Consider the following 8,671-nt stretch of genomic DNA (forward strand, 5'->3'; position numbering starts at 1 on the left):
GTCAGAACAGGTAGCATAAAGAAAAACAATCAAATGTACAAAACAATAGGGGGATGGAGGAGAGACAAAGAGAACTCTTGTTAGACTGACCTCCTAGTAGGAAATCAGTATGAGAACAGAAAAACCAAAAATGGCAGTAGATGTAGTGGTGTGTGTGTTTTATTTTTAATTAAACCTAGTAGTCCAGTAGTCATGCTACTAAGATTTAAATTTGAAGACCACTTTGAAATGTGTAAAGTTGAACTGGTAAATTTTGATGTAACTTACAGATCCTTTTTCAAAATATGCCCCAAAACACAAAAATACCCAGCCAACACACACATGTGGGGCCCAAATGGGGAGAAGCAGTGCTAATATTTGGGGCCCACTTGGTAAACCCACCTGGGACCCAGCTAATTTTGTCCTCAGTCCTCAGTTTGTTGGGTCACACCTCTTAATCTTTCAAGCCAGGCGTTTTCAGTCCCAATGCCACAGGTGTATGAAATTAAGAGCCTAGCTCATGGAGTCTGTTAGACCCACTTTATTTCACTGAAACCTTTGTAAAAGAATGGGTTATTCTAAAGACTGAACTCGAGTATGGTAACAGGATGGCACTGAAGCTATCATTAATAATCCACGATCAACCTTAAGTGGAATTATGGCAAAGAGGAAGTGTTTCAGAACCACAGCAACTCAGCTACAACTCAGTGTCAGACCAAATAAAGTTACAGAGAGTGGTCGTTGAGTACTGAGGTATATAGTAAGTTGCCAACGCTCTGCTGATTCAATAACTGCAGAACTCCAAACCTACTCTGGCATTAACATCAGCACAAAAACCGTGTGCTGGGGGCTTCATGGTATGTAAGTAAGTAAGTAAAATTTATTTATATAGCACTTTTTAAGACAAAAACGCTACAAAGTGCTTCACAAGAAGACATGTCAAACAAACAATATAGCAACATAAAGGAAGTATAAAAGCATATCAAACAAGCAATAGTACAATATAAATATAAAATAAAACAACATATTACGCATTAACATTACCCAAATGCCTGTCTAAACAGATGAGTTTTAAGCTGTTGGGGCTTCAATATGTCGGGTTCGTGTCGGGCTCGTAACCGAAAACTAGCTTTACTTTGTTATCTGGGTCAACTTTGCTAGTGAGAGACAGAGAGAGGCGTTGAAAGGCTGCTCCAATGGAACTTATTGTTTGAGAGGCAAACGCGAACACGGTGTACAGTCGAGTCTTAGCAGCTTACTTACAACTGGGCTCGTCAGGCACTCTTTTTGGCTGCAGTGGTTATTATTATATTTACATGCTTCCAGCTCCTGTTTCTGCTCAGTGACAGCTCTTACTTTTCCTTTTTCTCCCTCCCTCGTTCACAGACACATAACGTGTATGGCAGTCCATTCTCGCTGCAGCACGGACTACACTGCCCATGAAGCTACATTCTTTAGAGCTATGCTTGTAGCATTCTGCCTATTGCCTTCATATTAAATAATTTTTGTGAATAATTTTTAAAAAATATTTCTTCATGTCATTATGCAGCCGCAAGTAGGGGTGACATGGGCCGCGAGATTGAGACACAGGCATTAGAGCTTCTTAATGCGTGTTTTGTTTGGGGCGTGGAAACCAAAAACAGAGAGAGCATAGCCAAACATATGAAACAGGAAAATACCACCATGTAATACCTTAATTTCAGCAAAGTAACTGTATTCTGAATACCACCTTTTTAAATGGTAACTGTAATGGAATACAGTTACTCATATTTTGTATTTTAAATACGTAACGGCGGTACATGTATTACGTTACTCCCCAACACTGGTCATGTATTATAGTTCTTTCCATTGTATGGCTCTTCTAGCACAATCTTTGGTGTGGTATGATCATTAAATAAAGAAGAATTTTAAACTGCCTGCTGTGCCTGAATTGTTTAAAAAAGGCTTCTCAGGTTCAACTTATAGTAAAATCATGTTTTTGCATTTCTTTAGAGAAGTCACTAAACTTTTACTTTAATTATCAAAACCAACAAATTCATATTATTGTTATGCTCCGCTATCTTTTACTATATGCATAGTGTAAATTCCCAATATTATCTCAAAAGATGAACTTAATCTTTCATAATATGCAATAAATTGATCCTAATGAGAAATGATGGTGTTCCAGCTGTGATGGCAACCAATGTAAATGCATGAATGCGCCACAACAATGCTGATTTCAAAGACACTTTCTCTCACTGCAAAGTAAATATTCACTTTACTGTTTGATGAAAATGAAATGATGAGAACTATTAAAGACAGTCCAACCCAAACTGTGGAATGGGTAACCATTAGTGCTAATAACCAGAGATTGTAGACTCTTGCACAGATAATTAGTGCTTAGCTTTGGTTGAGTGAAACTTCAAAGTGACCGGTCTTAATATGTACTTATAAATGTGAAATGACAGGAACTTTATCTGCTAAACTGACTAAATGTCAGTTTAGTGCCTGTTCAGAATGGGCCAGCTGCAGCTTTCTCATGAACTGCTTATGCAACAACTTCAAACTTGACTATTTCTTTGGTCTGATATAGTTGCAGGATGTTGCATCCCACAAGAATAAATACTTCTTTGAACATGTTGCAAATACCTCATGATGATGAAGCTCTTGGGTGCACCAAAACAACCACATAAAGACCCTTTGGAGGAGGTTGTGTCGGTACGGTTTCAAATGAACTCCAGAGCAGTTAGTTTATGGTGTGAACGTGATCCGCACCAACTACCTGGTGTAAGACACAAGTTTGAGCTAAAAAACGTCCCATAGCAACATATGCTTTTCATTTTCAGTGTGGGAAGGTGCTATAGCTGTGTAAAGGTATTTAGGGGCTGCCAACTAGCCTTGAAATCAATGTAAATTCTCTGTTTTCTCACACAGCACCTTCTTCCTGTATTTACTTTTGATTCTCCTATGAAGGACACATCATCTGATCCAGGCATTCTCATGTGGTTTGTAGTGACGCATTTTGGTTCACCTTAGCTCACTTGGATTTTTTTCTTTGTGAAAACAAACTAAAGCATGGGGAAAAACTACAAGTTTACAAGGTAATGAATTATGACCTAAGAGGTATACAGTGCTACACAAAAATCATATCATTGCGAATGGTTTGATAGCGAGTAGATTCCTGCAGTTGCCTGTAATTTGCAAGAAAGATGATGTCTTGTCTGCAAACACTTGGTAGCTGCTCGCTGAGCAGTAGAGAAAGTGTGAAAACTAAAATCAGACAGGAAACAGACATTGCTTTCTTTCAAAGTAAAGGTTGTCCATTTTGGGGGGTTTTAGCAGTAAGACAACACTCGTAGGGAGACACAGGGAATCCACACAGCAATGAGGGAGAACGCGACGCCGAACAGAGGGAGACGCAGACAGAAATACACAGAGGGTTAACGAGGAAAGTGGGAACACACGGGGAACACAGCTGACACAGATAACCATAACGAGACAGGGCGGGGTGAACATAACACTGACGGGAGACGGGCAGAGTCAAACAGGAAGTACACAGAGGTTCAGACAGGAGGAGAGAGCACGGGGAGAACACAGACATAACAGGCTGGGGAAAACATGGAATAAAACACGAAAGGGGACAAGGGCTCATGAATACATAGAGGGGCACACAGGGGGTGAGAGTCACAAAGGGAAAGCACACAGGGAACAACATAACCGGGCAACTCAGGAAACAGAACCTAAACAGGGAACTGAATACCAAAATACAAGAGAACTAAGAATACTGGGCCAACACGGCCCAGGACCATGACAGACACAACTTCTACTTTGATGGCAAACATTTTCTGTTTGCAGTTTGGACTTTTTAAACGTTCACTACTGCCGGGGTCGCAGTTGGTTAGTGTTTGCTCACAGGTTGGCATCTTCTATGCAAACGTTGGGCAACCACAGCAATTTGCTAGCAACCAAAGCATTTACAACAAGGTTTTTGTAGCAGCAATCCTTTTGTGACTGATTTTACCTAGCGACACCCAGCAACCATCACCAACTGGTCAGGGAATACACATCTTTCCCTAGCAACGGTTACCTACTGGTCTCAAGACTTGTGGAACTGAGACCTGCGAAAACCTTTGAACTTCTCACCATTTTACAATCTTTTGGGTCTCCAGAATTACAATTTCAGTATGAAGGACACCGGATGGACTGTTGTCAAACACCTAAAAATTTTCTTTCCTTATAGTCAAAACTGAAGCTCTATTATACAGGCATTAGAATTCATCATTCTCCTAAAGTAGCATGCATTATCTAAATCTAATATGAAAAAAATCTTCAAAACTTTGTAATAGTACTCATGTATTTTTTATAAGTTCACTTACTCTTAAACTAACATTAAATAAAATTGCACCGAATGCATGCGAAGAAGTTGGAATAATGTGGCCTTAGAAATGCTGATCATAAAATTTTCATTTTATTTTAATGGACTGTTGCATCTCTTTAACCTGTCTAAGGGTATTACTTTAATGTAGCCTTGACAGGCTTCTCTTCCCCCGATAAGTCATATAGAGAACTGAAGGGATGAATTATTTGTTCTCTGACTGAACGATGGCATAGAGTACTTAAGAGACAGAAGTTGTTGCAGAGGTCTTGCTTTTTATATTTCTAATGAATCACAAGAGGTATTGTTCTTCTTTTTTTTTTTAAATTAGCCTCCATGTTAAAACATTGTATAAATGTGTTACACTCAGTTTGTGTTTGTATGCATGTATGTGTGTGTGAGTTTGTGCACGTAAGCAATTAAAGCCCTCAAACACAGTCCATCTGTAGTCCTGCCAGGGATGACTGTCTTTGAGGTGTCGAGAGATCCTCAAATACACACCAATGAGTTAATTCATATACACACAAAGACAAAACCTTTCTACAAACAAAAGCCTTCCATATTATTTAACATTTAGTCTCTATTTTGACTTTCTAGTTTCTTCTATCTAATACTCAGTTTGACCTTTTGACCACAGAATTACCTTGAATCTCAAGAAAAACTTCTATAAACAAAAGATGCTGTTTTTGCCGTTGTTTTATTTTGAGGCGAGGATACCTAAGGGAGGACATCTCTTGCCGATAAAATGAAAAACATAACAGTTTGTAGGCTTCATAAGACACAAGGATCGCAAGGAACAAATCTATAAGAAAATTCAAAGCATTTAGTTTCCTGGAAAGAAAACAGAAAGTCACCACAAGACAGGAAATTCTCATATTACTGTTTTTCCTGCCAAAAACAATGATCACTAGATTTTTGGCGGTACATTTAGTTTACAAGGGGGGATGGGCAGGGAAAGGAGAGGAGAACGGATTAATGACTGATAAACACAGATTTAAAGAGCTAGACAGTCGACAGTGTCATGATGACTGTTTGCACTTAGAGATCAGGGCTGCCTAACCTATTCCTAACAGAGAGCTATGCAAGATGTAGATTACAGTATTACTGTTTACATTATGTTATCATTCATGTGTCATTTGACTTTTAAACAATGAAGTTTTCATTTAATACTAGTAGATTCATGACAAGGATTGTTTTAAGTGGATCTGAACTGATTTAAATGAGAAGACACTGTGTCTGTGAAAAAAAAAACAAGTTTTCCAAGCAGATGTACTGGCAACAATGTCTATATTTGGTGTTAGAAGGGCAGAGGAAAACAATGAGGTGAACTTGGTCACAGTTTTCATTGGCAGATTAAAACTCGAAGACCCTTCAGGCATAAATACAGGCCCCCTGCACGAGCACACAACCGGATGTAATGATGCAATGATGTAATGAGGGCAATGCATTACAAGCAGTACAGCAGCGACTTGTCATTTAAATCCTAAGCCATCCCAGTCTTTATTGTCCTCTTGAACTTTCATGGGAAAGTATGATTTACAAAATGTATATCAAGTTCACTTCAGTACGACCAGTGACCAGGACCACAAACTCACCATTAAACTATTTACTGAGGTTGCTGTCCAAAAGAGCTGAAGGACTGAGTTTCCACAGCTCAGCAGTTCTAAACAATCTTTTTTTTTTCTTTTTTTTTAGCAAAAAGAGTCACCCCCTTCTGTCCATTAGGAAGAAGACACCCAGAAGCTGTGACCAGGGGGTAGAGTGATTGTCTACTAATTGTAAGGTTTGATACCCGGCTTCTCCAGTCCACATGTGGGAAACCCAGCCCGGGAGCGAGGCTGGCTCTGGCGGTCAGAAAAAGCTGCAGTCATTGAACAATCTGTAGATTGCAGCAGACAACTCGGGCTCCGTTGGTTGTGGGGCGCTCCTGGGGGAAAAAACAGAATCCATCAGCCCGGTTGCAGGTGGGCGGCTGCGGCGAGGGGCCTGGGCCGGGACCACCTGATCATCTTTGTGGTGCGATGTGTTCAGTTAATGTTGGAGAGGAATAAAGGAGTGAGAACTGAGAGCTCTGTGTCATCCATGCTTACCTCCACATTGGGTGTGAGTGGAGCCCTCTAGTGGTCCACCACAAGGGCAACATTATGTAAGTTCCTGTTTGGGCGCTATAAAATACCTAGTTTTCTAAAAAGTTTGATATTTACCAAATTCGTGGAGTTTTTGTTTTTGTTTTGGATTATGTGTTGTGTTTCGCATCAGCTATTCAAAATGTGGTGCTTTTCTTACTTTTTATTTATTTAAGTATTTAATCACTACCAGCTGGAGAAAAGGCCACACTTGGTGGTTTGTTTAGTCACCAAACAATTTAGCGGGGTTTTGAAAATGATCATGGTTTGAGTTAAAATAGACCTTTTCACAAGCCTAACTACATTTTAAAACATTAAACTTAACTTTTGCTAGGTTGCCAGGGTAACGTGTTCCAATCCCCAAGAACACGCCCCCAGAAAACCACCGGTACTTCACAATTCCACAGACTTGATTTTAAAACTGGTACCAACTCTGGACCAGCTCCAGATTTTTCTGCGAGACTAGTCTCCTGCAAGATTTGAAATATTTATTGTGTATGTCTGTGTGTGAGACAACAAAACAAGATAGCAATAATCAGGCCAGCCTGCTAGGCTGCTTAGATATGTATGTCTGAGTGTCTGTTGTTACTTTTCCAGTAAATTATGACTCACTCGCTTTGTCATTCAAGTCATTTTAAAGATTGAAGCATTTTACAAGCTGAGCTGAGCATAAACAGTTTACAGAAAATACGTTAATCTTTCACAGCACAGATCACGTCACGTCTCTGCAGATATGATCTAAGAGTCAGCATTGTGTAGACTTTCATTTCGTCGTGAAAACAGCCTGTACTGATTTCACTTAGTATGAAATCTCCAACATCAGGACATTCTACAGGTATCTGTACTGCAAAATGATTCTGTTTCACTTCCCTTCAGTAGAAAAAGCTTTACTTAGTAGTAGACCTGATTTGCTATTATACAGAGCTCTTTTTACTACGTTGATCTGTTAGCTATAATGGATTATGCAATTTCATAACATTACATCACGCAAAGTGCCCATTTACTTAATCCAAGGAAGGTCTGGCTGTAGATTGTTTTTGCCTATGAGTGCAGAGTGATAAAGTGTCTGACAGTCAGCCTGCCAGATGGGAGTCACTCTAATCTAAAAGGTGGCTCAGCAATAATGAGACACAGATGGTTGTGGTACGTTTATATAAAAACACATACAAATCACAACCAACCATGCAAGTGTGAACTCCTTTTTTAAGAGTTTCTTTTTTAAAACTGGAGAATAAACTTTCACTTATATCTGTTACAATATTTGTAAATGACTATTTGCGTCGGAAATTACTGGTTATTTGGAGATTTCGATTGAATTATTCTATTATTTGAAGTTATCATTTTAACTTAAATACAGTGTTATCCATTATCCTACCCAATCCAATTTTAACTGAAGAACACTCATTTTAAAAACGCAAGTTTGAAACACCACACAACATATCCATTAGCATTATTTGTTAAAATTCTGTCCACACATCTGGACATCTAATATTCACCTTTTTTTCCCCTTTATGTTAGATTTGCATTGTTTATTGTCATTTATGCTTAGAAATATCTACTTATATATGCTTAGAGTTTTATAATTAGTTGTAGATTGATAGAGGTTTGATTCTTAGTCTGCAGAGACGTTGTGTGCATTCCAGAGTGCTCTGGCATTCACACCCACATTCTGGGAGCATGGGAGAGGTCGTACCTTGTCTTATTGTTTTATGGTAGGATAAACGTATCTATATCTGTTTTAGGCTAAGTGCCTTCTGTTTAGATGAACTGCTGGACTTCCAGACCAGCAGGTTTAGGGAAGTCGATTATGGGGTCACACTCTGACCCCACACACACACACACACACACACACACACACACACACACACACACACACACACACACACACACACACACACACTTACACAACGCACAGGCAAGGTACTCTGTGTGTATGTAGACGTCATATGTTAATGAACCTATGCTTATTCATGTAACCTCAATAAAAGAGCAGTGTTACGGGGGAGCAGATGAGAGCAACTGGGGTCAAGCGAAGGAACGCCGTTTGTCCAGTTCTCTCCCGTGCACGAGAAACATAAAGAACTTTGCCTACTCGTGTCTTGCTTTGCTGTGTAATTTAAGCTACAAACCTATCACTTTATTTCAGGTCTAGAGACAAGTCATTAACCACCTGGACACGAAAAGTGGCAACCGAAAAGAGTGGTTGCTGTGG

This window comes from Maylandia zebra, linkage group LG14 (assembly GCF_041146795.1).
Source record: "Maylandia zebra isolate NMK-2024a linkage group LG14, Mzebra_GT3a, whole genome shotgun sequence".
Lineage (NCBI taxonomy): Eukaryota > Metazoa > Chordata > Actinopteri > Cichliformes > Cichlidae > Maylandia > Maylandia zebra.